The following is a 13,830-nucleotide window of genomic DNA, read 5'->3' as shown; positions in this document are numbered from 1 at the left end:
GCTCGCTCTCCTTCATGGCCCGCTTCTTGTACATGGGAAACATGTATCTATCTTTTGCCCCCAACAAACTGGAAATGCAGACAGATCACAACACAGTTACCACTCCCACCATCACCACAGCCACATTCTCTAGCCAGTAAGATTTGTCAGTCTGGAAGCAGATCACATTCCACTGTGCCTTCCAACTCCAGGAGACACATATCAAGCTTTAGGGGATCCAGTTGAATCCATGGACTGAAAAGGAAAGCACCTCAACTCTTCCAACTTGGAAGCTCATTACAAAGAAATCTTCCTCACAAAACTTCCTTCTTCATATCTCCTCTCTTGTCCCTTTTAATCCTCCTTGTGAGTTTTAGAGCTGCTTGGTTATTTCCTTTGAAAACCTGGCTTTGATTTCATATCTGTTATATCTTAATGCCTAAGAGGAAACTTTTAATTTAACATCCTGTCATGGAAATCTAAACCAACTAGTCCCTGAGTCCTGGAAGGTCACAGTATAACGTTAAAAAAAATTTTTTAAGGTAGAGTGGGGGAGAGTGTGGGTTTTGGAGTGTGACAAACCTGGGTTCGAATCCAAGCTCTCAAACTTACTAGATTTAGGGTCTTGGAATATATACTCAACCTCTGAGTTCCGTTTCTTCTTCGTTTAGGGAAGATACTGCTGCCTACCTTGGTAGAAAGCAATTCTGCCTACCTACAGAATTATGGGAATTAAAGAGAGAACCAACTTAAAACACAAAACACTTCATCTGGCCCATAGTGGACACTCAAACAAATATTAGTTCCCTTCCTACCTGCCTCCTCCTTTCCTTGAAAGTTATGCCTTTGACATTCTTTACTTTCTAAAGAACATTTGTAAATGCAATAACAAGAAGGGGAAAACACAGGTATGATCTTCAGTGCCATTTCTGTATTCTAGAATGAGCTGTCTGATGGATCCTACAGGAAAAGGAACAATATCATCATACCATTTTCCTTTTGGGAGTTACCCATCCAATGAAGTTGAAAGTAGGGGGCAACAATAATCAAGCTATTTAACTGTTTCATATGTTTTCCTGAAACTTAATTTTAGCTTATAGGTTAAAAATCAATAAAGCACGTGTACTTAGAGCTCCGGAACTTTAGAATGAGAGTTCCAGTGCCAAACCCTTCAATAGCTACTGGACCTGGTAAGATCTTTCCCCCTTCTCTGACTTTATCTATCGGAGACGGTAAACAAACAAACAAACAAACACCCAGCTGATATTTATTACTTACTATGTGTTGACACTAAATGGACTATGTAATAATTTATGTAAACCTCACAGCAACCCTAAGAAGAAGTAATGGAATTATCCCCATTTTACAAAAGAGGCACAGAGGCACAGCTAAGAGTGGCAGATCTGGGATTTGAACCCAGTTAGTGACTACTCTTGACAACTCTTAGCTACTGTACTATCCTGGCTCTCTGAAAAGGAGCATATTTTGAGAAATGTGAAACTTGAGATCTCATTTGTGAAAGCACCCTGACTGTATAACAGGCCCACCTAAAAGCTGATGTCAAAATAAGATTAGACATAAATAGATTTAGTGGGGAAACACGATAGACAAAGGGAGAAAGAACAAGAGAAGATGGGGAGAGCCTTTAGACTGTGATCCACATGTCACATCTGGAAAGCAGAGGGAAGGAAGAAGAGTTAGGTAGAAAGAGTCTCAGACTTCAGTGCATTTGAGAAGCTCTGGACCAGGCCAATGGGGAGTACAAGCAAAGATTAAAAGTCTCCCATTGAGCAGAAATGGCATGGCTCTAGTGGCTCAGCTGTGCTAACTCATGGTATGGGAGCAGTCTGGGAAAAGTGTGTCCTTAGCATGAATCATGAATGTAAGGGTAGATTCAGTGACTGTTTCCTTGCAGTCCACTTACCTTCTGCTGACTGAACCCTGAATATTTTGCAAAGACCCTGAGCCTGATCCCTTCTACGCTTCCTCACCAGAGGGTCTCACACTCTTTTGCACTGTCTCCTAAGAGCAGGGGGATCCTGGTTAGCACAGAGCTCTCTCTCCAAGGTTCTAGATGTTCCGTGCTTTCTGCTCTGCAATTGGCCAGGTAAGTAACTGCTTGGATATGTGATTGACATTCCAGCCTTCTGTGTGGGTAGGGAGGTGGTGAGGGGCCCACAGCAGCAGGCTCTGGATGCTGCTGACCCTCCACCACCAATGCCTTAAAAAGCACCTTCACACCAATTCACAGCTTGACTGTCCTGGCTCCCAAGTCGTGAGCTGGGCCTGCAGTACATGGGGATTTTCAGATAGGAGGTGATACCCCCTTTCTCCTAAGTTGTAGGACCACATGTGTTTGCAAATTCCCTTTATCTGGGGTCTTCTGTACTTCTGGGCTTGGGATGACTGAGGCATCAGATGCACTGCACCAGGCAGACACAGAGCTAAAGTCCTTGCAGAACCAACCAAACAGGCCAGTGCACATCAAGGTCCTTCTGGGAGCCTGAGCAAGGTGGGTGGGAGAGGGATGGGTGAGGTTTTGTGTGCTGTCTAACCCCATTTTTGCCCCAGTCTTCTTGGGGGCTACTTCACTGGACTCTGAGAAAAGGGTCAGCCTCTTCTGCTTCAACCCCAAGTTACCTGGTCAGATCTGTTCAGATGTCTGCTTGCTCAAAGACTATCCCAATGAATGTTTCCTGCCAGGACACTTTGGGGCTTTATCTCCTCCCCTGCAAAATGTTCCCCAAAGGAGAGAGGGAAAAGGAGGGAGAGGCAAAGTGCTCTGACCTGCAATAGAGCAGTCAGTTCTCCTTCCCCAGGTATGTCTGTGCAGGGCAGCTTGACCATTAGCCTAAGAGGGCCCTGTGCCTGCTGTAGGCTGGAGCAGAGAAACAACAGTCAGACCCACCCCAGAGGGGAATGTGGCCTGAGTGAGCCCTTCCACCTCCTGCCTAAGCACCACCACTCTTAGCGTTAGGGGGATGGATTTATCCTTTCTTATAAAACTAATTCCAGTGAGCCTGGAACCTGATCTCACTCCAGCCAGAATTCCAGTTTGACTTTTACCCATCAGGCTGCCATTGGTCTTGAAGAATGGTCTGGAGACATGAAGAGCTCCAAAATGGCATCACAGAGAAAACCAAAAGCAAAGGTCACATTCATTCTTGCTTTGCTCCATAGAAGCTTAATTTTCTTATATTACACTTGCTACTTTTTCTTTAGAACTTTTAATTTTTTGTTTTGTTTTAGTATTTTAGAAAGGCATTTTCCCCTTGAATTCTTATGAATATTTTATTATAGTTTCTTTTTCTCACTTTACACCCACCCTACACAGAAAACTATACTTTCTAGTCCCCTGTCCCCTCTATCCCCTTGCTGTGAGGTGAGACCATATGACAGTTTTGGCTAATCAGCTGTCAACCGCAGTAACAGGTTACTTCTAGACTAACCTATAGTGGGATGAGAGTCTTCCATTACTCTCTACCCCTGCCATAGTGATCCGTGATGTTCCAGGCTGTAGAGCTTCTGTCAGCCTGAGGTCCTGAGACTGGGGACCAGGGCCCTTTCACCCCACACTTTCACCAACACATGTTGGGCATTTATTGTGAGCTAGAAATAAACCTTTGCAGTGTTAAGCCGCTGAGATTTTTTTTTCCCCAAAAGGGAATGAGGAGGCAGGGCAGGAGTGTAGGGAATGCAGTTTCAGAAAGGCGCCCGCCCCCACCCACCACTCTCACGCCCACCTTCAGGGATGGGGTGCTTACCTCTTTTTCCATCTTTCGCTCAAAACTCCCACATCCTCTGTAATAGGAAGCTAACATCCACACAGGGTTTCTGCTCATCTCCCCAGCATTCCCCACTGCCCACCATTTTCTGAATTAAAATGGGCAGGGGGCGTGGCTGTGGGAACTACAGTACAAGACCCGCTGCGGTGTCCGTTTTCCATTCCAGAGGTTTGCAGGTGATTCCTCCCCTCACACCGACTTGACTTGCGGAGAGCCAGGACATTTTTCTCCTCCCCTTTCCCTGAGCGAGAAGCTAGCTTGCTTTCAATACAATAGGGGCCCGGTACACAAACCTGACGGCCATTCCCATCCCAGATCCCTCCCCCAAGCCCACCATTTTTTTCCCCCTAAAATAAATCGGCGTAGGGGCTGGAAAGGGGTATAGTCAACGCAGTCTTGGACGCGTTATGATCTTCTGCTTCGCCTTCAGATAGCCTGTAATCATTCAAACCTTTTCAGATCCGCGGCCAACAGTAGTCTCCTCCCTTTCTGTTTAGTAGCAAGAAGCACTCCCGCCTGCCTCTAAGGCAATAGGGAGATGGTGCTCAGGATGGAAAGAGAACTCAGACTATATACTGACTTCAATTCACGTCAGCCCTTTGTCCAGTGAGGCCCGTGTGTTAACAGTGAGCTCGGATCCCTAATTAGCCCTCCCAACAGCACTTCAGCAGAAGCCGGGTTGCCCATCCCCAGCCCAACCTGACAATCTGAAAGGGTATCATCTTCCTAGAGTATTTATTCGCCTTTCTCAGATTATCAGGGAGGATCAGCCTTTTAGAGTTAATTGATCCTGTCTTCTTTTTTTCTCTCCTGTCTCTAAATTCTCCACCTCCCCTCCCCCAAGATCCTGAAGTCTAGCAGTTCCCTGGCAGTTCTGTCCAGACGCTGAAATGGAGCTCAGGAAACAAACTGGGAGGGAGAGTGAGTGAGGTTTCACCAATTCTTTTCAATATTTGTATGTTCTGTTCCTTATAGTTATTATCTTTACTATTATTACTAACAGCCTACATCCTGTTTGTCACTAGAAAATAGAAAAGAGCTATTTATTTTCAGATGGGAAGCAGGAGGTAGATTCAAGTATGCATGTGGGTGAATAACCCAGCCAACTGTTTTTGCTGCTCAATAATAATACAAATATAGATACTCTAGGCGCCACTATTTTGGATGTTTGAAATGTACAGAGCAGCTGGAGGCTCCCCTTATGAGGGGCCCCTATGTTGTGTGAGGCTTTTCCATGAAGTCAGACATTGAGGTCACATAATCCCATAGTACAGAGGACACCTTGGATTTTCAGATTTCAGTAGATGGTCATAATGTTGTGGTCTTTACAAATTATATTAATTCAACTTCCACAATTGCTGTATTTCCCAGTTCTCAACCACATCCACATCCCTATTAACCCTTTCCAATTGCAACTCAAAAGCTCCTACTTTTTATGACCTCGGGGACAGATCCGGATTTTGGGTACTGAAATTTATAATTTGGAGGACTCTAAGAAAAAGAATATTAAAAAGTATGAACATTTCAATCAACTATGTACAAAAGTTAACATTTACTTATTATGAGAAATCACAACAAATTACAAAATTGAACAGCTGACATATTTTTTAAAAATTTCCAGAAAAATAACATTGTCTTAATTAACTGCCTGGCATACCTCTACAGTGATTTTTTTCACTACAATTTTTGGCTACAAATTCTTTGATCTTTTCTTCATATGACATTTTTGTAATAACATATTTTCTTTCTTTTTTCTTTTTTTTTTTTTTTTTTTTGAGATGGAGTCTCACTCTGTCGCCCGGGCTGGAGTGCAGTGGCCGGATCTCAGCTCACTGCAAGCTCCGCCTCCCGGGTTTACGCCATTCTCCTGCCTCAGCCTTCCGAGTAGCTGGGACTACAGGCGCCCGCCACCTCGCCCGGCTAGTTTTTTGTATTTTTTAGTAGAAACGGGGTTTCACCGTGTTAGCCAGGATGGTCTCGATCTCCTGACCTCGTGATCCGCCCGTCTTGGCCTCCCAAAGTGCTGGGATAACAGGCTTGAGCCACCGTGCCCGGCTGTAATAACATATTTTCTAGAAAAAAAAGATACTCCGATCTTTCCTTTGGCATAGTCAAGCAATTTTAAAATTATGATTGATAAAAGTTTCAGCTTTACAACTTATCATTGGCAACCGGTAAATTTTTAGTTTTGTCAAATTTGAGGAAACTGCTGTCAACCTCTGTCAAGTTTCTTTCTTATATGGGTTTTAAGATTTCAGAACATTTCAAGTTTTCTTGTGCAGATACTAATCTTAAGTATACTCAATGGCATACACAAATCCGTGTAATGTTAATGTCCTCATTGTAGTATATTTTGTGTTTTATGGTATTTTAGTCAGTGTCAGTATTTCATGCCAATTCATTCAAGAAATTAATATGAACCAATTTAGATGTGATTGGGCAAAGCCACAGGCATGGTTGGTGTAAAAAAAAGACCAATAGTCAATTTTTGATTAATCATATGTTGCTTACTTATTGGGCAGCAGTGGGAACTAAGACTAATAAAACATCAGGTAGGAGGAAATAGTATCAAATGCTGCCAGGAGGTCGATGACAGACCACCATGCTTTTAAAGTAAGGTCTAAGATTTTTCAATGGTTTACTAAGCATATGAAAGACAATTGAGTATACTGTTAGACTTATTATAATTAGAGTCTGACAACCCTAGTTTGAATCTTAGAGCTTCCACTTGCTACCTTGAGAAATCTTACTGGTAATTGCTTAATTATACATGAGATTAAGACACAAATGAGTAAATTATCCAACTAAAATCAAACTAAATGTAATTCCAAATCAACTTCCCTCTTAGCTTGCTCTCCAACATGCTGGCATCCATCTCATCACCAAGAAGAGGAGGGGAATTTGAAGTAGAAAGAAACAGTAATCTTTTTTCTTTTTTATTTCACTCAGATTAGAAAAACCTTCTTGTAGGAGCTCCAAGAATTTTATTTACTTTGAGTGTCTTGCCTTAGACGGTTTTTAAAACACAAATGTCATCCTAGACCTGCTGTGTCAGTATCTTTGTTGCTAGGGACTCAAGTACTGTATTTTCAAAAACATGCACAGATGATTCTGCTAAGCATACCTTGTTATGAACTGTATGACAGACTTTACAAATTCTATTCTTGCCATCCTCTGAGGAGTAATTATTTTTCTTTCCAACTTTTATTTTATGTTCAAGGGGTACATGTACGCATTTGTTACTTGGGTAAATTGCATGTCATGAGGGTTTGGTGTACAGATTATATCATCACTCAGGTAATGAGTTTAGTACCTGATAGGTAGTTTTTAAATCCTCTCCCTCCTACCACACCCCACCCTCAAGTAGGCCCTGGTGTCTATTGTTTCCTTTGTGTCCATGTATACTCATTGTTTAGCTCCCACTTATGAGTGAGAGCGTGCATTATTTGGTTTTCTGTTCCTGCGTTAATTTGCTTAGGATAATGGCCTCTAGCTCTATCCATGTTGCTGCAAAGGACATGAACTTCTTTTTATATGGCTGCATAGTATTCCATAGTGTATATGTCTCACATTTTTTTTTATCCAGTCACCTCTAATGAGCACCTAGGTTGATTCCATATCTTTGCTATTGTGAACAGTGCTATGATAAACATATACATACATGCGTCTTTATGGTAGAATGATTTATATTCCTTTGGGTATATACCCAGTAATGGGATTGCTGGGTTGAGTGGTAGTGTTTTTTAAGTTCTTTGAGGAATTTCCAAACTGCTTTCCACAATGGCTGAACTAATTTACATTCCCATCAGCAGTGTATGAGTGTTCCCTTTTCTCCACAACCTTGCCAGCATGTTATTTTTTGATTTTTTAATTATAGCTATTCTGACTGGTATAAGATGGTATCTCATTATCTTTTTCATTTGCATTTCCCTGGTGATTAGTGATGTTGAGAAGTTAATGTCCTTTGCAGCAACATGGATAGAGCTAGAGGCCATTATCCTAAGCTTATGAGCTAGAAGGTAGGACTTGACTCTGGAGGTGGAGCTCAGACACCGGACCAAATTGAGGACTAGCTAAAACAGGGACAGGGTGGAAGTAGCCTTCCATAAGAGATGCCCGCCAATGTGTCATATCAGTTTACCATTGCCATGGCAACACCTGGAAGTTACCACCCTTTTTCTAGAAATATCTGCATAATCTGCCCCTTAATTTGCATATAATTAAAAGTGAGTATAAACTTTACTGTAAAAATTACTGAGCTGCTACTGTGGGCACACTGCCTGTGGAGTATTCCTGCTCTACAAGGAGTAGTACCTATGCTGCTCCTGTATGCTACCACTTTAATAAAAGTTGCTGTCTAACACCACTGGCTCACCAAGAACCTTCCCTGGCTAAGCCCCAGTTTGGGGGCTCAAATGCCCTGCATCATTTGGCCACCAACGAAGGGATAAAGACAGTGAAAATGGCAGCAATCGATGGAGAGGTGAGATGGCAAGACAACAGAATTGGTGGCAATCAGTGATCAGCTGAGAGGTGGTAATTGGTGAGAGACAATGAAGAGAGATGGCAGTCAGTGAGACAAGTAGACAGACGGTGAGAGATGGTGAAGCTGCAAGAGTTATAACACCAAAGCTGTAACAGTAAAGAGCTGCTAACACTACAGAGCTATAACACTAACCAAAGGCTCTTTTCAGAGCCATCATTTTCCCTGGCAGGTGGTGAACCTGAGCAGATGAACCAGTAGTCATAGTGCTGCTGTCTTATGTGAGACCCACCATTCTGACCAGCAGGCTGGTGGGTTACTGGTTCATGCCAGCCCCCATGTGGCAGCCAAGCCCACTTGTCTGTTCTCACATTGCTATAAAGAACTACCTGAGACTCAGTAATTTATAAAGAAAAGAGGTTTAATTGACTCACAGTTCCACAGGTTGTACAGGAAGCATGGCTGGGGAGGCCTACGAAAACTTACAATCATGGCAGAAGGCAAAGGGGAAACAAGCACATCTTCACATGGCCAGCAGGAAAGAGAGAGACAGAGACAGAGAGAGAGAGAGAGAGAAAAGAAGAAAGAAAGAAAGAGAAAGGAAAGAAAAAGAAAGAAAGAAAGAAAAGAAAAGAAAAGAAGGAAAGAAAGAAGGAAGTGCTACACACTTTCAAACAACCAGATCTCATGAGAACTCACTCACTGTCATGACATCATCCAATCACCTCCCACCAGGACCCTCCCCTAACATTGAGGATTATAATTCAACATAAGATTTGGGTGGTGACACAGAGCCAAATCATATCACCACCCAAGTTGAGGAAACCTGGAAGACCTTTACCCGGGTCCCACATAGAACATTGGTCATCATGATTTTGGCTACTGTGCATGAATGAGTGTCCTCCACCCTCTCCCACAATATTAGGTAAGCTGGGGAATAAAAGCCTTTGGCTATGTGTTCAGTTAAAAGTCGCCCATTGTTTGAGTGCCCTGAAACACGTCCTTGTCACCCCCCCCAGTCCTTTCTCTTATGACTTCATTTTATTGCTCTACCAGTTGTTTTATTTTCAGTTCTAAAATGTGTGTTTTGTTTGCAGTCTTATGTTTGCTTTGATTTTCTGTTAACTGTATATGGGCATTTGTTTAAAGCAGGACACTTGGTTGTGAGAGGCCCCCTATTGTGTTGACTCTGGGACATCAGAGTCACATTGTTCTCTGACCCCAGCTTGGGTTTGGGTTCACTGGTGGCCACCTCCTGGATGCCCCTGGTATTTGGTGATGGGACCCTCATTGGCTGAAACTCCGGCACTCTGGGTTTTCAGCACTGGCATTTTTGGCTACCTTCCAGATGCTCTGGGGTTTTCAGCATTGACATTCCCTCTAGGATTGTAGGTTATAATCCCTCTCCCTAGGGGAATAGTGGTCTTGCCTTTTTCTGCCCTGAAGTTAGAAGTTATTATTTTCCTAACAGGCAGTCGCAGGCTCCTTCTTGTGTGCTGACTTATAATTGCTTTGCTCAAACACCCTCTAAGCTGAAGGAACAGGGAGTTCCTAGGCTCCTGGCCTGACAGACAACCACCTACAATGGTAGAAAAGTGGCTGCCTGAACATTTATTTTGGTGTCTCTACTGCTGGATAGGTTCTCCAGCAAGTCGATACCTCTGAGGTCTCCCCTTGGGTAACACTGTTTACCCCCTTCCCCTCCTCCCTTCCCATTCACCAATTGTTTAGCCCTCCTCTCTGCTTAACCCTCACTGTCTGTGGATTTTAGGCTCAACATGCTACTGCCCATTTGTAACTTGTAATCCACTTTTGTAATGCCTTGCTACCTATACTTACACCTTCTCTGCAGGAAGTGAGAATCTAAAAGTGAAAAATAATGACTCAGTTGCTTTCCCTCTTGCTAGACTTAGGAAGACTTCTGTGTCGTCTAAAACTTCTGTATCCATGGGGACAATGACGAGCATCTCAGAAGACTCACCACTAGGATATCTTTTAGGCTATTGGAGCAAATTCAAATTTGACTTAATGAAAAAGAAACTCATTTTCTATTGCAACACGGTTTGGGTTCCGTACTAATTAGAAAACCAAATTTGGCGTAAACATGGTTCTATATATTGTAACGATAATTTACAACTGGACTTATTTTGTAAAAAAGAAGGAAAATAGGAAGAGGTCCCTTATGTACAGGCTTTTATGACCCTTTACTGGCTCATGTTACTTCCAGGCACCAGAAAGCTCCACCTGAGGATCCCCTCCTTGCTGGTTCCCCTAGAAGGCATATGTCTTTCCCAGAGTCTCCTCAGTCCCCCAGTTCTCAGGGGGTCCTGCCAGTACTCTAACGAAGGATTGTAGCTCAAGGTCATCAGACACTCCTCCCCCTCACCCAACTAGCCCAAGCCTATACCCCCATTCCCCCCAAAATAAGCCCAATCAATACCACCAGGAGTGGAGCCCCATATTAGCCCCTAAAGTAAAATCTGTGTCCATTGCAGGAGGTAGCTAATGGAAATGGGGATACATGTGCCATTTTCTATGTCTAATGTGGATTTATATGAGGAAAAATTTGGCCAGTTTTCAGGAAATCCAGGAAAGTTTATACAAGCGTGTGTTGTGTTGACCATGTTCTTTGATTTAACTTTCATGACTTAGAAATATTATCATCTGTTCGCTGTGCTGTGGGAAAAAAGTGGAGGGAAGTATCTGTGGTTAAGCCAGTCAATTATGACAGAGTTAGAAATATAACTCAGGTAAAAGATGAAAATTCTGTTCTGTTTCTGGGTCATTTGATAGAGGAACTCGGGAAATATACCAGTGCATACCCAGGCTCCCCAGAAGGGCAAGCTCTCCTGGGTGTACATTTTATTACTCATCCTGCACCTGACATGAGGAAGAAGATAAAAAAGCAACGATGAGACCTCAAATCCCAATGAGCTAACCCTTTTTTATTTATTTATTTATTTATTTATTTATTTATTTATTTATTTATTTATTTTGAGACAGAGTCTTGCTCTGTTGTCCTGGCTGGAATGCAGTGATGCCATCTTGACTCACTGCAACCTCCGCCTCCCGGGTTCAAGCTACTCTCATGCCTCAGCCTCCCGAGTAGCTGGGACTACAGGCACCTGCCTCTATGTCTGGCTAAGTTTTGCATTTTTAGTGGAGACAGGGTTTCAACATGTTGACCAGGCTAGTCTCAAATTCCTGGCCTCAAGTGATCCACCCACTTCAGCCTCCCAAAATGCTAGGATTACAGGCATGAGCTACCGCACCCAGACCCTAAGATCCAGATCTTATACGAGGACTTTAAAGTTTACAACAATAGGGACAGGGCAAAATAGGTGAGAAAGCAAAAACAAAAACAAAAACTAGCCAAAAGGTGCAATTGTTAACAGTTGCTTTAAGTCCCCTGCCACATCAGAATTACCCATGCCAAGAAAGAATCACGAGATTGGCATCTGGGATGCCTAGATAAGAGCCCCTGACTCACTGGCATACTGATTCACTAGGCCAGAATCAGCGTGCCCAGTGTAAACAAAAGGGTCATTGGCAATGAGAATGTACTAACTGCCCCTGGTGACACAGAAAAATGCTCCCCATCACTACTGGAGCTAACCTTCTTTTTCTAGCCCCAGTGAGCGGGAATGTTGGACCCTTGGTCCAATGGACAGCTTTCCACAATGGCAGTTTTTTTGCCCTAAGTCTCTTGGCCAAAGGAAATTCCAAAGAAGTCTAAAACAAACAAACAAGCAAATTCAGGCCATGAAGGGAAACAGGAGGTTGGACACACCTCACTATGCCCTCTTTGAAATTTAGGCTTGGTTCACAAGGCCCTTCAAGAATATAGAAATAAAGTATCAGCTCTAACCAGGAGACTTAGTCTTACTAAAAAGAAGGATCCCCTGAAGATCAATTACAACCCAAATGAAAAGGTCCCATATCAGGCTGTTCTCACAGCTATAGAGAAATACCTGGGACTGGGTAATTTATAAAGAAAAGAGGTTTAACTAGCTTATGGTTCTGTGGGCTATACAGGAAACATGATGCTGGCATCTGTTTGGCTTCTGGGGAGGCCCCAGGAAATTTACAATCATGGTGGAAGGCAAAGGGAGAGCAGGCACTTCACATAGCCAGAGCAGGAGCAAGATACAGAGGTTCCATACGCTTTTTTTTTTTTTTTTTTTTTTTGTTGTTTTTGAGATGGAGTCTCACTGTGTCACCAGGCTGGAGTGCAATGGCAATATCTTGGCTCACTGCAACCTCCGCCTCCCAGGTTCAAGGGATTCTCCTGCCTCAGCCTCCTGAGTAGCTGGGATTATAGGTGCATGCCACCATGCCTGGCTAATTTTTGTATTTTTAGTAGAGACAGGGTTTCACCATGTTGGTCAGGCTGGTCTCGAACTCCTGACCTCATGATCTGCCCACCTCAGCTTACCCTTTAATTATTTCCTGGGCTAAGCCAAGAACCCTCCCAGGCTAAGCCCCAATTTTGGGTCTTGCCTGCCCTGCATCACTCATTGGCTATGTGTATGTCTTTTTTTCAGAAGGATCTGTTTATGTCTTTTGTCCACTTAAAAAATGTTTGGGACCGGGCACAGTAGCTCACACCTGTAATCCCAGCACTTTGGGAGGCTGAGAAGGGTAGATCACGAGGTCGGGAGATTGAGACCATCCTGGCTACGGTGAAACCCTGTCTCTACTAAAAATACAAAAAATTAGCCAGGCGTGGTGGTGGGTGCCTGTAGTCCCAGCTACTTGGGAGGCTGAGGCAGAAGAATGGCATGAACTGGAGAGGTGCATCTTGCAGTGAGCTGAGATCGCGACACTGCACTCCAGCCTGGGCAACAGAGCGAGACTCCATCTCAAAAAAAAAAATGTTTGGGTACACAGTAGGTATATATATATATATATATGGAGTATATAGATACTACGATACAGTCATGCAATACATAATAATCACATCCCGACAAATGTGGTATGCATCCCTTAAATCTGTTGTGTTAGAAACAATCCAATTATACTCTGTTCATTATTTTAAAATGTATAATCAAATTATTATTGACTATAGTCATGCTGTTGTACTACCAAATACTAGGTCGATAAGAATAACATTCTTTCTGGTGGACAGGGCCATGGCAGTGACCTGAGCTGCCACCTGACATGAATTTGCTGGAGCAGGCAGAAGAGCTCAAGGCTTTTGAGAGAAGACTTACTGAGTATATACATTGTTTACAACCTGCTACTGGACATTGGAGAATGCTTCTTCTAGTGGTATCTGTCTGTACAGCTACTGGTGCCTGGAACTGGTTGATAGATCCTGAGACACAAAAGGTGTCCTTCTTCACATCATTACGGAATCATCCATTTTTCACCATTAGCTGTATCACTCTAATAGGCTTGTCCTTTGCTGGAATACACAAGAGAGGAGTTGTACCATCAATTATAGCTGCTCAATGTCAAATGATATTAGCAGAATACAATATGTCTTGTGATGATACAGGAAAACTAATTTTGAACCCTAGGCCTCATGTTCAATGCCAATCTTCACTAATTGTTATTGGATGTAAAACAACCTTTATTTGA

General features: G+C 43.0%; 1 pseudogene; it reads left to right on the top strand.

The window, feature by feature from the left end:
• The first annotated feature begins 13,382 nt into the window (after positions 1-13,382).
• LOC112615223 lies at positions 13,383-13,830 on the top strand (annotated as a pseudogene).

Source organism: Theropithecus gelada, chromosome X (assembly GCF_003255815.1).
Source record: "Theropithecus gelada isolate Dixy chromosome X, Tgel_1.0, whole genome shotgun sequence".
Taxonomy (NCBI): Eukaryota; Metazoa; Chordata; class Mammalia; order Primates; family Cercopithecidae; genus Theropithecus; species Theropithecus gelada.
This window is presented reverse-complemented; position numbering and strand designations above follow the sequence as displayed.